The sequence below is a fragment of the Mastigoproctus giganteus genome, chromosome 5 (genome assembly GCF_048544385.1).
Source record: "Mastigoproctus giganteus isolate SK-2022 chromosome 5, ASM4854438v1, whole genome shotgun sequence".
NCBI classification, from domain to species: Eukaryota; Metazoa; Arthropoda; class Arachnida; order Uropygi; family Thelyphonidae; genus Mastigoproctus; species Mastigoproctus giganteus.
Genome location: NC_143579.1, coordinates 154,590,740 through 154,607,664, shown reverse-complemented (window position 1 = coordinate 154,607,664; position 16,925 = coordinate 154,590,740). Strand labels below are relative to the sequence as shown.

Below are 16,925 nucleotides of genomic sequence, written 5' to 3'. Positions count from 1 at the left end.
GTCTGCAAATACTTCTAGATGGTATAGTTTCTTCTGGGTTAACAAGAGGTTTGACTAAGTTACTCATACGTTACTCTCTCTGCTGAGACAGCAAGGAAGCAAATCAGCACTACAGGAGAAGAGAATGGTCTGCCAGAATTGAGCTGCAGCCTGCCTCATACAGTGTAGAAAACAATCCCTTAGTTCTAGGAAACAGTCTTGCTTGCATCATTCCGCACCAACCTGGGTTTGGCCAAAGAATTTGTTTTAAAGATTGGTTTGTCATCTTTTTTTGTCATTTTTTTTCCTCCCAGTTCTTGTGAAGATGCCAACATCTGCATAATTCTCTTGGACCAATAAATAGCTACCTTTCACTTTTAGTTTTTTTCCGACAGGGTTGAAAACATACATGTATTTCCTTGAGGATCCAATCTTTAACAAAATTCTTTGGCCAAACCTTGGACTGGTGCAAGCAGGACTGTTCTTGGAACTGAGTGGTTGTTTTCTACATTGTATGCGGCAGACCATTCTCTTCTGTAGTGCTAATCTACTTCTCTGTTGTCTCAGCGACAGAGAAAGCAACGCATGAGTAACTCAGTCAAACCACCCTGAAGGAACCCCAGCATCTTGAATTTTATATCCCATTGGACTGGTCATATTCTGTAACATGCTTCGCATTTTCATAGTCTTCTTTAATATGAACAGAGTGCGCAATACAAATCGATGGGTGTAATATTCCCATTGTGAAGCAACAGCTTTCATATTTTTATTGAACTATATGGGAAAACGCCCTTCTTCTGGAAAATAACCAATACTAATTTCTTCATAAAGACCAATCAATTCGAAACAATCGCACAGCGATTCTGCAACAGTTTTATTGTCCTTTTCTCTATATGGAAATATTGCACCTGGGACCCACTAGATTCCATTTTATTAAACGAGTTATCAGGAGCTCTGCGTTTGATTTGTTTATACCCAAGTCCCTCACTCTTCTCTATTAGGTAGATTGGAACCGGCAGGTCTTGTATTGAGTGATACTGAACAGTAGAGGCGAGCATAAAGAGATAAACTACAGCTTTTCGATCCACAGACTTTTAAATCTTTGATACTCGTATATCCACCATACAAAAGTAACAGTCGTCATGATGGTTTGGGGACGCTTTCTATATTCGAGGTATATAAAAAAGCATACACTTATGACCCACAAAACCACCCATTGTTGACCTGAAACTACCATCCACAGCAGAAATTAGCCTGTCTTTGATTACCCATGGACATTCTAAAATGGGCTTCATATGCACTGCAAAAGTTGGTGACTATCAGCGGTGTTATTCGTGCTGTGCCGCGGTTGAGTGGGGGAGGAAAATTTAATCCCTAATTCTGCTACCCTCACAACAACAACAAACTGGATGCGCGATTACCAAAAATCAAATAAAAAGACTGTAGTTTGATTTATTTTTTAAAGATTTGGTAACAGATAATATACAAACAGATGGCAAGTAATTAGTTCCTATGCACGTGCAATGTTTTTGGTATAGAAAATCGTGTGACACGGTCTGTGATGAACTTGTTTTTAAACAAGTTGATCACAAGTTGACGTACAATATAAAACATTGTGATGAAGCACAATTCCCTCTGAATGGATACATCACGAAAGAAATATTTCCTCTTGTATCCATCGGATAAAGTGAATGTACTGGGATTTGCTTGTTTAGACCACAGAAAATTCTGAAGTAAATGTTATGGGCTTTTTTCACCGCAGTACGCACGCAGTTTACAGGTCCTTACCGTATGGCCACATACGGTAAATTTAGTTCCTGATTTCCTTATCAAATATTTCATAATAGTGTGAGCTGTGGACAATCTGTCTCATCTCTTGATGCTCTGTAGTTGGGTTGCCTGACTGCTGTACTTAACTAATTTGAAGTTATCTGATTATTTCTTATGTGGGTTTCTAAGGATAACGTGCAGGATTATATCGAGTTGCTGGCCATTCTTTTTGAATAGTATCGATGGTTTCAAAGAGGATTATGAATAATTAAAAAAAGCGTGGTGTAAATATTTGACAACCTGCACTGAGCTAAGTCTTTAGATTATTTTAATCTTGCAAAACCTATCAAACAAATGCCCTTGGGTGTGCGTGTTAAGACGTTCATAGAGTTAAGTGTGATTGTTTGCTGATCCTTTCAACTCTCTTACTTTATTGAACTGTGTTTCAGACTTGCAGTAAAGTTGGGCGTTGAGATTTCTGCTGGCGTGTTACGTTAGCTGGATGTGTTGAATTCTGTTCATTTAGCCTGGGATATACATTATAGATAGGTTTCGATTCTAGCATTTGGATTTCTGCACGGTAGCAGATAGTGTTACCCAGTCTATCTAGGCTATTTGCAACTATTTTTCGTTCATTTACAATGAAAAATATTTTCTCAGCAGCAATGCATGACAGCTCATGTTTGTTGTTGACAACTTTAATAGCCTAAAGGGGAATAAATTTATTTTTTATACCGACCTTAGCAGAAAGCAGTAATGATATCAACTTCTGTTGTCAAAAGGGCTTACTGTAATGCAAATTTGGACCAACAGAGGTAGTCATCATTTCTGAAATCCTTTTTGCTGTTTTTACCCCATCGATTTACTCGAAGTGTTCTGTTAATTTGTTTATGTCGAAAAACTTTTAATGCTGTGTGGACTATATTTTGTGATCTGGTCCCGCACTTATCTTAATCATTCAAACTGTTTCTTGTGTGCTGAATAATTAATCGTATTCGGAAGATATTTTAGCTGTATAAAAACATAATTTTATCTTCAGGTATTTTGGAGTAAAACAAATTTAACGGTGGATATACGTATACCTTCATTGCAGTTAGTTTCTATTTCAGTATTAGCCCCTTTTCGGAAATAAATGTGCGTTTGTGACGATTTCCATTTCAATTATCCCTCATCAGGCAATCGAATCAACGAAAAAGCCAATTTGGACAGAGAATGTACTATGCAATACATTCTCTTTGAAGATTGTACTCACTACATAGTCAGTACAGTCTTTGAAGCGCAATAACTTCAAAAAACGCCATTTTATATTTATTTAAGCCTTAATTAAACACCAAAAATTGCCCCTGTTCTGGATATTGCGTTAGATTAAGTATTCAAGTGTGCCTTAGGTTTCTTTATCATTTTGCACGAATGGACTATCAAAAAAAATTCGTTAGGTTGAAAGGGGCCAAAGAAGTTTTATCTCTACAGCATTTATTCGACAGCAAGAAGCACTTTTATACTTCATTCTTCTTCTTCAGTTCACTCCCTTCCATTTTTGTGTAGTGAAATTTCACTGCAGATCACACGATAGCTAATATGTATTGCGTTCGTCGAAAAACTGGCGCACAGCAAAATGAACACGCCTTCAGTTTTTTTTTTTTATATCAGACCTAACATCAACTAAGGGCGTCTGCGTAACTTTACAGCCGAGTTAAAAAAGAAAGTTTTGTTTTCTTCGCTAATCAGTTTCTAGCTGGCCAAAAGAGAGATAGAAAACAATCTGCTTCAGTTCCGTAGGCCTGCGCTAACAAAGGTTCCCCATTGTCTTGTGGCTATGATCAAGTCTCCAGCAATGTGTAAATTGACTGCCAGCATGCTTCTCCCGGACGCCAAATCGCGTTAAAGGCGGCAACAAATTCAATTAGGCTCCCAGCTTCCTGGCCTTGGCAAAGGTGGCGACACAATCAGCGTTGCTTAGCAACCAAGCCGTTTAATGATATGTAAACCTGCTGGGTGAAAAAGACACTTGAAGATTTATCTTGATAAATCAGGCGACCCGCGTTAGGGATGGAACGTAGGGCGAAAGGGGGGGTGTACTGTCAGCGGCACATATCCTTGGGAATTATAGATGGAGGTGCATTACTTTTGATTGTAATAACAGCGAGGGAGACGCGAGATGCCTCCCAGTGGCAGTAAAAGATTATTGACAGAACAAATAAACCTCGGGCACCTTGGGACTCTGTTTAATGCGTTGCTGCTATGATGTTTGTATGTCAGTTCCCCGAAGTGCGGTGCATCGGATGCTACCGTGAATTGGTTATATACGACTGGCAAGAAACTTCTAGGACGCATCATCCAGCGAAGTTATTCTTCTTCCACATCGTGGAGAACTGACGTGTTTAAGTAAGGAAAGCGGGTCGCGGACTATTTTATTTTCCGATGAAATTCTTTTAGAAGTGAAGCGCGAGAATTTATTATCATCGCCGACCTGTATTCGTGATCGTGCAGATGGATAATTAAAATGAAAATTGGCATTTAAACAAAAGTGATTTGTTCAGTCACAGTAGCCTGTCGTAATTTTGATGAGCTCTTAACGTTTATATTAATCTGGGAAAGAGTCGTTGCCTTGGGGGGTATTTCTTGTTTACGCGCTGATAAACAAACTCCTGTACTTATTTCCTTAATGAAATATTTTCTGCTTCGGTGACTGTATGCTGCCAAATCATTTATAGAATGGTTATATATCCAAATTGTTATTCTTTCTGCTCATTGCAGAAATGTATTCAGCATTATTAAACTTGTTTAGCCTAGGTACAGATTATTTGAGGACCAAATAATGCAGAGATTGTTGGATTAACACCTTAGAGAACTATTTCGAGAATTATTCGGCTCCAGTTTTCCTCATGTCGACTATTCTTACTTTATGGAATGGGTTTGAAGCGAGTTATAAAACTTAATGCTCGATCATACTGTTATTCCCTTCTAGTGTTTCCTTTTTTGAGTTGTGCACCCACTTATTCAAGCATACTAACATTGGCAACCAATTTTGAAAGCAGTAGAAAGAATAGTGTGCTTTTATTTGTCCTTATGTTTATCTGTCAATGTGCGCGTGTATTGCCCTATTCATGTACAGAGTAATATGTGAACTGGGCTCCCATTCTGAATGGACTACATGGATCACCCATTTTTCCTTCCTACACATCCATAAAACTTTTTACAGTGATTATACATGTTCTATCCACTGACCTAGCGCATCGCAATTTGACTTGTATTTTCGTATAATTAAATAATAAAGAAATTAATAAATTAAATAAATAGACTGTGGTCTGAATTCTGAACTCGGAACCTTGAATTTCTACATTTAAAAATTTCGTGTAGATGGAATTTTTGGACACGATTGGTACAAGAATCCACTGTCCTAAGACCAGGCCTTAAAACATGTGAAACTAATGATAATTTATCTAGGAAAAATTCTTTTCCTTTTCTCCAGTCGAAGGTGATGTTTGGATTATCCCCAGCGAATCAAAACCGAGTAACTTAATGGTAAAGACGAAAGCACTCGCGTAAGGGACACAAAACAAAAGCTGTGGTTTAGTAAATTTTACCATGCGCTAGAAAAGAGGCCATTTTATTATTGCTGTTTTAGCCCTCTTTTTTAATGTGATAAGCTAAACAACTGAGTCGATTCATTCACTTTCAAGGCATGACGTTTTTCCAGGGACTCATTTGGCGGGTTTTCTCGCACGCCTTTGGTTGAGTTACTTCAACAATATTATAACCTAAGAAGCCTGCTTCTGATTTGAATTCTACCAAAGGTTTCATTTGCATAATAAGTTTACATTTGCAATTCATGGCCATATGGGTGGAGAAATTTGGAATTAATAATTTCGTTCTGCAAAGAGCTCGGCAGTTTTCAAAGAATGTTGGTATTGAGTTGCATACATCCTCACGGTATCTTGCAGTTCATTTTGAGCATTGAACTTTGGCCGACAGCCTTTACCGACTCGTAAAAAAATGTGATACATTAGAAATATATCACAATTTTTTGCGAGTGATCTATACCTTAAATAAAATACCCAGTTTGCAGAACTATATTTTTTTATTATGAGAAGCACAACGAACACGTAGGCGCATGAACATCTGAATTAAGCTCAAAGCTGACCAATCAATTAATTAATGATATTTCTGCTCACCAGAAAAGGTGAGCACCAACAGCCCTGCAAAAATTCTTTTGCAGGGCTGTTTGATAGAAGATAATACAACTACGCGTAATTTCTTCAACAGATGGAGTTGTTTCCTCTTCTGAAAACAACCAAGATTTGCATTTAAACATTGAATGAGTATTGTTTCTTTTAGCTTGGCTATCGACTTTATTTCGTTACGTTGTTATTCACGGATTCAATTACTTGTGGGCGGGAACTTTCTAATTTCGTTAATTTAGATTTCAATCATTGTTAACTTGGCTCTTTTAACTCAAAGGCAGATTCGGCTGCCAGAAATGCTTCAAATGTGATTCATCTACTTTCACGACTCGTTATGATGATTACAGATCCATTGTACAACGACCTATAAAGAACACGTGGGAAGAAGGAACAAATATTTAACCTTTTTGAAATCAAGCGAGATCCCAAACATGACAATCCAGCCTGAGAAGAAACAAAAAGGAAGACACCGTACTAGCCAGATTACGCATTGGTCATAATACCACCTTATCTGAACTCCTGTGACTTTTAAAATGGTGACTATCTTGAAAGATATTTTTATCCCCAATAACTACCCATTTTATTCATTTAAGTGCAAAATTCTTTCGTATTTGCTTAGCCATCTCTATTATATTTGAATTATCCGTCTTTCTAGTAAAGTACGATATATTTCCACTTTTAATCTTGTATGGTAAAATAGAATTCATTCTGGACAATGTTTGTTGCAGAAATGCACTTTACGGAACATCCCTGATTATACGTCTAAGGTCAGATGCACTGATCTTAGACGTATAAAAAGGGGGGAAGGGAAAGTGCTCGAAAAATGATCAAATAGCATCTGTGCTTCTTCCCCTGCGAGTATCTGGATACACATATAGACGATCGCAAAGGTATCACTCAAAGAAACCTCGTTGCACTCCACGTGCAATTTAAACTCAATTGTTTCTCTTCTGTGGTCCATTTCTTACTGACGCACACCTTTCGAAACTGTTTCTGCATTTCTTTTACTCCCCCACCGAGACAATAGCAGTTATAAAAAAAAATCCTCCACATTTTGATCCGGTAGTCTACTTTCCGGGCGTTGGATTAAAAGATTTATTGCGTCTGTCTGAGCCTGATCCATCACTTTATTTTATTTTTTCCCCTTTTTTACCTGTAATGCGCTGGTTCTCTTTTTACAGCTTTGTTTCTGTACTTCGGCGTAATGCGAAGAAGACACTTTTACAGGGGTTATCAAGTAACTGTCAAATCAACGATGCCTCCGAGAATAACGACATCACTTTAAACTTGCTCGGCAGACATCACTGCTTCTCCAAACACATTCTGTGCCTGCCAGGTGGCCATTTGTGTTGTCAGGAAGATCTAGACACCAAGCTCATTTCCCGAGAGACTTCCCCCGTCTCCTCCCGGCTATCCACTTTGGTATCCGTCGTGACACTGCTGACCGCTCAATCGATTGCGAGCGGGACATTCCATTTAGGGTAATACAGCAGGAAATGGCTGTAAATAATAAGGATTTTAGGTCATCTCGCCACGTCGAGTCTCGCATTCTTACTGCGGAAATTGGGAAGCCACACAATGAAGACATCGATATAACGACAACACTGTGCACAAGCAGCTTCCTTTCCGGTCGCGAGATCGTAGCTAATGATGGCAGTTTATTGTTACGTCACTGCATTTCACATATCTCTCGTGTCTTCATATCTCGTGCTCGATTCTGGGTAGTTCTCTAGAAAAGTGGTATGATTTGTTCGCAAGGGAAGAAAACGTTGCGTGCGGTAGTTCTTTAGATAGCAGTTTTGATATTTGAGTTGTCGGTGTTCGGACTATATGAAAAAGAAAAAAAGCTTTGCGTTTTGTTAGTCTGGCTTGCTGCTGATGTTTCAGATAAGCAGCTGGATTGGTTGCTACGCTACCAGTAATGAAATGGTAATGCATTTTTTATATTTCAGTTTTTAATGGAGAGAGAGAGAGAGAGAGAGAGAGAGAGAGAGAGAGAGAATAAACTGATGAGCGGAATCCTTTATTTTGACATTTGCAATATTTATATTTCGCTTTACATTCTCTTAAGAAAGTCGCATTTAAAATTGAAATAACAGTACATGACAACATTTTCTGTGACTTTGTTTACATTTAAGAAACTGAACTGTTTCTATCACTATTATTAAAGTTTACAGATGTAGTAGTAGTAGTGGCATGTGATGCAAGAAAGCAAGTGTATGAGCTTATGCAGCATCAGCCGAAAAAAAGAATTTCACCATTTTCTCCAAATGCCTGTCCAGTTCCTCCCTAAATTTATTTAGCCTATCAACTTCCACAACGACAGATGGAAGTTTGTTCCAGCAATTAACCACCGGTTGGCTAAAGGCAAATTTTCGCACATCTATTCTACATCTGTCTTTTCTTAATTTGAATTTATGCCCCCTTAGGTTCGTAATCTGAACAAGTGGAAGGATCCCATCAGAATTCAGCGTGCTCAACCCATTCAAGGCCTTATACACCTCAATCAAATCACCGCGCAGGTGCGTAGTCTCCAGCCACTGCAATTTGGAGGACTTAAGCCTCTCTTGGTAAGAGGATCCCTTCATTCCCCTTACCAATCTTGTTGCCCTTCTCTGTACACGCTCAAGTAAATCTACATCCTTCCTAAAATGAGGCCTTCACCCTGTACGTAGTACTCAAGGCGTGGCCTGACCATTGCCTTATACAGAGGGACAATCACCTCCTTTTCCTTACTAGCAAAATTCCTATATATCATTGACAAAACCCCATGACCTGCTCTGGCAGCCTGTTTGCAGAAAACTTCATCTGACTGCACAATTACTCCCAGGTCTCTTTCATTTTCTACAACCTTACGTGTAGTAGCCCACAGCTGGTACGTTTCTCTGGGGTTACTTCTACCCATATGCAGTACTTTGCATTTGTCAAGGTTAAACTTCAGGTTGCCACTTCTTAGCCCATCTGCCCAAATTATCTAGATCCTGTTGCAGTAGCACACTGCCATTACTGTCATTAACAACCCTGCCAACCTTTGTATCATCTGCAAACTTCGACATTAAGCCTGATATACCTTCATCAATATCATTGATAAATATACAAAACAACAGTGGACCTAACACCGAACCCTGTGGGACTCCACTAATAACATTAGTCCACGAAGAGCAGCACCCGTTTATTACCACCCTCTATGTTCTCCCACTCAACCATCCTTTTATCCATAGCAGCAACTTACCATTCTGCTCCAATTCGTGCAGAAGTCTTCCATGCGCAACAGTGTCAAAAGCTTTCCTGAAATCCAAATATATGATATCAAAATTATTTTTTGCATCCAATTCCTTTGTAACCGCATCATAATACCCTATCAAATTTCTCAGACCAGACTTTCCCTTAACAAACCCATGCTGTGTCTGAATTATTGCTGCAGTCTTGTCTAGATGATCCTGCAATGCATCTTTAAAAAGTGACTCCATTATTTTACCCGGAACAGAAGTTAAACTAACTGGTCTGTAATTACTCGTGTCACCCTTCGATCCCCCTTTGTGAATCGGGGATACATTTGCATATCTCCAGTCCGTGGGGACCTCCCCTGAGTCCAAGGATGCTCTCATAATTATGGCAAAGGGTTTGCTTAGTTCCTTTGCCGCCTCCTTTAATATAACTGGATAGATCCCATGCACTCCAGGTGCCTTTCTTATGTTTAATTTCAACAATTTCTCCTCCACTTTGCTCTCAGTTATTACAGAATCATTAAGCACCCTGCTACAATTTGATAACCTTCTGCCATTTTCAAACCTTAATAATACCTCATGTGTGAATGTAGATGCAAAATACTCATTCAGTTTGTTTGCTATCAACAGTCGAACCATCGATATCAAGTGGACCAATCAGATTCATCCCCTTCCTTTTAGAGTTTATATGAGTAAAGAAATCCTTGCTGTTTTTCTTAGCATCCTTTGCCAAAGATTTGTCTTAATCTGCTTTCGCCTGCCTAATCTCCTTTGTGACCTGATTACAGACTAGCTTATATCTGCCATAGGCTTCTGAGTCACTTGATAATTTATATGCATCCCATGCATTTTTCTTCTCTGTCACGAGTCTCATTAGTTCATTTGATAACCATTTAGGCCTAAACCTTGAACAATATTTCTTATTAGGTATGGAACTTTTAGTAGCTTCCACGATTTCACTTGTTAGTTCCTTGATATTCATTGAAATGAAGTTTTTTTCCAAAGATGCTCAACAACTATTTTCTTTAATCCAGAAAATTTTAAAATCTAGCTCGTCTGGATTTAGAAAATAGTAATTTCAGTTTAGTAATAATTGAAAAGGCGCGGGTTATTGTAATGGATTATAAAACTGGCAAAAATAATCCGAAATCGTTATTGGAAAAACAATTTAAGACATGCTTAAATGAAATTGATTGTATTTATAATTTTATTCCCACGCCGGGAATCGAACCCGGGCCTCCTGGGTGAAAGCCAGGTATCCTAACCACTAGACCACGTGGGAGCAACTTTTTTTGTGGCCATCACCCGTGGCTTGATTGGGAAGAGATATTAGTGTAAAATATCACATTACCTGTGCCCAGTATGTAGTTATTGGTAATCTGCTCCTGCTTAGACTAAGGTTGCCACATTTTGAAAAATATGGAACAAATACGTTATTAATTTTTACCACAAAGTGTATCATTTGATTCTGGAGTGCTTCGGTACGGATTCACTCTTGGCTGATCTTTAACACAGTTATGTGAAATGAGCAGTTGATATCGATTAGCAGTCCCACTATTAAATAATTGGCCGCACAAGACTAGTTTCACTTTCACTGCTCCTTAGTGTTTTTGGTCTCTTTGCCACCAGGAAGGCGATTACCTGGAAAGCCTGCATAGTGCCCGTCTACACCACGAGGAGGTGGGCTTCAACTACGCAAGTACCGTGGCTAATCTTTACTATCGTGTACTGAATGTCCAAAACTATTCAAAAGAATCCAGTGCCTGCACCAGCGCGCGCACAATCATTCCCTTTCACTCTGAAGACAGGACAGCAAAAAGAAGCATGAAGCGAAATACGATAAAGGATACTGCACGACTATCTCTTTATCCAGTTCTGCCCAAAGTAGTCCATAAAGGGATATATTACAGTATTATACTTGTCAGTCGGTTTTCTCAAAAACTTTTTATATCAGTTGATGATAAGGTGAAGAGTCAGATCTACATAAATCACTTCACGCCCTCGAAGAGCAGGCATTTGGAGTCTTCTTTTAGATGGCCTAAATTAAAGTAGCCGATACGATAAAATACGGTTATTCCAAACGTGTACAGCTAAATTTGTTTCCTGATTCTTTTTTTTCCCAGTCCCTTAGCTAATAAGATGATTTAAGTAATAACTACAGTTATTAGCCAGTCCTATTAATTTAGTACCGTATGTTCAGTGTTAATTGCACCACAGTAATGAACCAAAAATATAGGCATGTTTCTATTGGGAATTTTGTAATTTTAAACTACTGCTGTTTCCATTCTTGCGTTGATCCATATATTGGTTTCAGTAAATGGTTTCCATCAAATTTCGAATATTTTCAGCCTATGACTGGAGACTATTTGCCGTAATTACTTAATTTCCTACCCTAGAGAGCTGATTTAATGTGGGAATTGAGTCCAGGAAACAGTATTCCAGCAAAGCTTCTGAAGTGACCATTTTTTCCAATGATGCACAAAATCAACTGCTCCTCCTATCCTTTGCCAGATGAATATTATTGTCGTCTCACTTTCCAGCTGGGATTTCATCCCACTTCATTAGCACCTGACATGAATAACATGTCTTTCATGCCAAGATTTTTTTTTTATTAATTGGTCTTACTGTATTATCATTGATAATTATATCTTAAACAATCCCCAGAACAAGTAACCGCATAATCCCCTTCTCTCCAAGGATTTTGACTTTAAACATTCCTTCTTCACTCTTAAAGGAATTCGAAAATATAAGTTAGAGGATCACGGTCGATATTTATATATTTTTGAGGCTGTTCTTTTGAAAAATCATTAAAATCCTTTCTTTTCCATTGACTGCACTTCGCATGGAGTCCACCCGAAAGATCTCCTTTACTTGATCGATGGTGAGCGAGCTTAAGTTCAATGAACTTAAACTAGCTCACTTTCAGTCAAGCTGTATATGCAGATGACTTTTCTATCGTCCCCACCAGTCGTCCCAAAAGCTATTAGTAACACAAACTACAATTTAACTCCTTCAATTCTTGGCTTAATCTCGAATCTTCTTCTAATCAGCACCCAAAATATGTAAGTCAGTTCATAAACCACCTCATTATCCAGTTCGACTGAAAGGTCAATCATTTTTAAGAAAGTAGTGGAGATTCAGTTTCCCTTGGCCTTACAATAAATTGTCCTTCATGAAGTGTTGCGCACACTTTAGCTAGGTTCTCCGAAACAACTCTGTGTGTGTAGTTCTTATATAGTTAAAAAGATATTTATCTGGGCGACGGCTCTCTTCGGAAGCCGGTTCTCACGTAAATATCAGACAAAATCGACATAGTATTTTTATGCGAGAACAATCCTTGGCCTTCCATGGAGCACTTCAGTTAAGAAGACTGAATGAAGTGTAGATGAAAAAAGTTAAACTTCAGAATTGTTCAAAGGTTCTTAGCATGTAAGAGTTTCCAATTACCTTTCACAACCACTTTAAACACAAAGATGAAGATCTTTTCTGTTAAAATCGCACATGATCTCACTATCCCGGTTTACAAGAAAAACATAGGCCCAAGTGTCTCAGGTTGAACCAGGCTAATACTTGAAACGACTTTCCTATTTGTTCTTTTAAAAATTCCAAGAAAACATATTTGGATTAACTCATCAGCTGACTCGAATCTTTATCCTTTAAACAAATTCTCCACTTACTATCTTCTCTTCTTTCCCTTTCAGAAGGAGAAAAATTGAAGGTTTCCTTTAAAGATGATGAATATTATTCTTCAAAATTCGAAGATACAATATCGTTCATAATATGGTCTTCGAAGAATACCATATTATTCGTATTTAGCCCGCCGGCGCAATAATCGTATGTCCTAAGTATACTAGTATATTAAGCTCTTTTCTCGAAACGTTATACTTGTGTATCCTTAACTGCTGTTGTAACAATAAAAGTTTTAGGACAAACAAAATTTATCTTCATTGAAACAAATAGTACAACAACGACATCGTTTTTGAAAACAGTTGCCAGTTTTTAGCCTACTTTCCAGAAATGGAAAGCGGCCCCTGACACAAACACATCATGGTTTGTATGAATTTCCCTATCCCCTAATAAATTATTTTACAATCCAATCCAAACCAACATTTAGAGTACATGGGAGGGAAATTATGTGGTATCTTAATTCCAGGAGTTAGTTTTTATACTGATCAATCATCTCAAGATGGCAGCCGTTAAAAACTGTCAGCACCACCCATTTTTGAGCTGATGTCCTTTCAGTCCGATCTAAACAAAATTTATATTTCATACGAAGGTTTGCAAGAATATCCTGATGAGTATTTTTATTTCGTTCGGCCATCTTGAAATCTACATTGATCGTTGTTGAAAGAAGTGGAAGATGTAGCCATTAGTTTCATTTATAACTTGCTGTTTGTCTTGCATTGAAATGGTTGGGGAAAACGACAAAAAGTAACAAGTGACATACTCTTCGTAAGGAACACTTAATTTGTATCTACTTCTAGCTTTTCATCTGGTTTTAGTGCTTTGTACATAGTACAATGGGCTTTAGGCACTGCCTTTGGTGGGCTGTTAAAGTCTTTAAAAACGTTATACATAAATGCTTCAGTGTTAAAACCAAAGGCTTTAATACTAGAGCATTTATTATTGCATTGCGTTGAGCTTGTTAAGCAACATTAAACGGTTGTCTATAATAAAGATCATCACCTTGCTACTCAGTGTCTCATTTCCAGCACCATTAAATTTTTTTCTTTACCTGTGGTTATGGTGTACAGTATATTTCCCTTTTCTTTTTTAATATTACAAATTAGCTTTAAAATACATCGAGTATTAGCCTTGAAATTATGGCATAGACATACTAAATTCTCTGGCCTTTATTAGCCACTTCGAATTTGCTTAAATCCGCCACTGCTATTTCTGATGGACAAATTTCTTTAAAAGGATAGCTGGAACGCTGTATAATCATGAAATGAGTGGTCAAGGGAGTTCTACTAGCAACGATGCGACTCTGTCGATCCATATTATACTTATATTAGGTGCACATTCCATGAAGAATTTGTCGAATTCTGGCTTAATATTACGGTTCACTTTTCTAGATGATGCTTTTGCATTTATCAGAACATTGTACCTGTTGTGGTTATAATATGAAATTCCAGCTCTTTGAGCTATGTAGCCAGCGTACTTTTCTTATTTTAAATTCTATTACTGGTGCTGTGCAACTCGAATCTCTGGATCTGAAAACGTCCATCTTTTTCGTTCAAAAATGATGTCTGATTTCTAAAATCTGATCTCTGATTGGAGATAAAAAAAAGAAAGCCACACACCTGAAAGTTTCTGGCGAATTTAAATTTAGTTTATTATCATTGTTATCAGCAGAGGTGGTCCTTGTTTTTTCATCTTACATTTTTAGAAATTTGTACAGAGTAGTACTAGATATTTTCCTTATGGATTGTTTTCTTGATATCATGATGGATAGTTGAGTACCGAGGGTTGAACTTCCAAGTTAAAACCATTGTTAGAATCTGTCAAAGGTGGAATTTTCTCTCTATGGTGTTCGGCTTAAATATGGTAAGCGTTTTTCGCATGTCTTTCCCTCTTTCATTCCTTATTTTATGAAAAGAGCGGTTCGTTTCATTCAGTAAACTAAAATTAGATAAATCTGATTCTTGTAATTTCTAGATCCTCGCATTTTTTAAGATTCCATATTAAATTTGACTGTTGTTATTGTTATTTTTTAATATGCGACGTTTTAAATATCCTCTGTGTTGTTGATGCATGGTTAAATGGAAGGAATTTTAACAGTTGAGCGCATGCTGTTAAGAATGGATTATCGATAACATGTTAAGTCGGTATCATGGTTTCTACGCGCACTTTTCGAATTTGAATCCTCAGTGCTAAATGGTATTTTCGGATGACTGAACTGAAAGATACTTAGAATTGAAGACATTTCGGTGCACGGATATTGCAGCCTAATTGTGTGCTGTCTTCTTTTTTTGTTTATCGATTTATTTCCAGGTGATATCCCTTCCTGTTTGTGCATACCATCGGGAAGACCAACATTTTACAAACTTCTCCGAAAGCCCATTATTATTCCGTTTATTTTCAAATGATGTTAAACGTTTCGTGCTCCACTGAAGTGCTTTGTTGTTGTCGTACCACTCACGTAGTAACATCCCATTTTCGTGGCAGATTGTACTGAAATTTCCTGCAGGGCCAGTGTAATAATTGCTCTGCATTTGTTTGCGTTATGTGTTGCAAGTATTCTTACTAAGCGCTCTTCAAAGCGTACAGAAACGGGTTGTGTGCATTAAAACTACATAATGCGGACTATACAAAAATTAAACGAATGCAGTTTCTATAGCTGTTTTGTTTTGTTTTGTTTTACCTTCTTCCTCGTGTGGAGTAACGTGCATTAGAAACGCATTGAAAAGGCATAATTTGGATGACGGTAAATATTCGAAACTTCAGTAACACATCCTTCTTCATATTCAAAGCCCACGTCCATCTTCGAAAACGTAAATATTGCTGCTTGTTAAAAATGTGTCCCCCCCCCCCTTGTGAGCTAATAAATATTCCAAGGATGTTTGAGGCCAGTTCGTACACTGTTATCCTTACCTACTTATGCTGTAATTTGTGATTTCTATGGTGGACCTTGATTTTCAGTTAATACTTTAATTAAGTACATAACAACACGTAGTAAGATGTAGATAGTGGTGAGCATTTTTTGAGGATTTTGTTATAAGTACCCTTCTTAAAATATTTAGAATAATCTCATCCACAATTTTTGGGGCATCTGTCCCGAAAAAACTGGTGCAAATGCCCCACTACGTTACATTATTTTAATTCTGCCTGCCATTTTGCTGCGACAATTTCGGATAATACTTTTAATAAAATCATTAAGGTAAATTAAAATTAATGAGCAATTTACTGAAGCTCTCTTAACCCTACACTGCTAACTATTTACTAATTATTTCCTAAATAAAGTCGCAATTCAGAAGTCACAGAAACACCTCTGTATATAACCTGACCGCACGATAACTTGGGGCAGACTGAGACCGAAACAAAGCGAGTCGGTAGACCTGCAGTTTAGTCTCCCGAGTCACGTTCAGCTCGCAAGTCACCGCCTGCTCTTATCTGTAATCTACGAAATCAGCTATTTGAACACGTTTTCAGAAAGAATAAAAAACAATTTGTTGAATTTGATTATAAAACTAAAAGTTGGTAATTATCAAAACAATAATGGAAATAGGTAATTATTATTAATTTTTAATAACACAAATTTTGTATAACCAAAAAAAAAAAGATTTGTCCGGGTTCGTTAAATCCGAAATCTGTTATATCGGGGTCTGTTAAATCGAGGGTTTACTGTTATAACATTTCTGCTACTTAAAAATAAATCTTTATATTGATGGCCTAAAGCAATCTTTATAGAAAAACACGTTATCGATCCTCGTGACATTTGCATGTTAATTATTGAATTATCTAAAATGCTGCATTGTATAGAAAAATTACCTTAATTTTGAGACACTTCATGAATATACGAAGTGGGGGAGGTGGAGGTGAAATATCAGGAGGTTTTTGGCAATAACATTTTTGCATTTATTGACTAGCTTTTGTAGAAGGATATAAGTGGTTATGGAATCAGTTGGATGTCATTATATAGTCAAGTAATTGCTCGCAGGAACAGAATACTTTAATGTAAATTACGCCAGGGAGCTTTCACTGATAATTCATACGTCGTAGTCTTAGAATTAAGCACGTGAAAGTTTTACTTTCGTGCTCGGTG

At 37.5% G+C, this 16,925-nt stretch overlaps 1 protein-coding gene and 1 non-coding gene across 2 annotated transcripts in view; one reads left to right on the top strand and one right to left on the bottom strand.

Moving 5' to 3' along the window:
* The window catches only part of LOC150085776 (uncharacterized), a 1,040,408-nt gene that overhangs the window by 512,393 nt on the left and 511,090 nt on the right, over positions 1-16,925 (top strand). The gene's annotated exons all lie outside the window — the stretch shown is intronic.
* TRNAE-UUC (transfer RNA glutamic acid (anticodon UUC)) lies at positions 10,371-10,442 on the bottom strand. Its single transcript has one exon. It is a non-coding gene; the product is annotated as a tRNA-Glu (tRNA).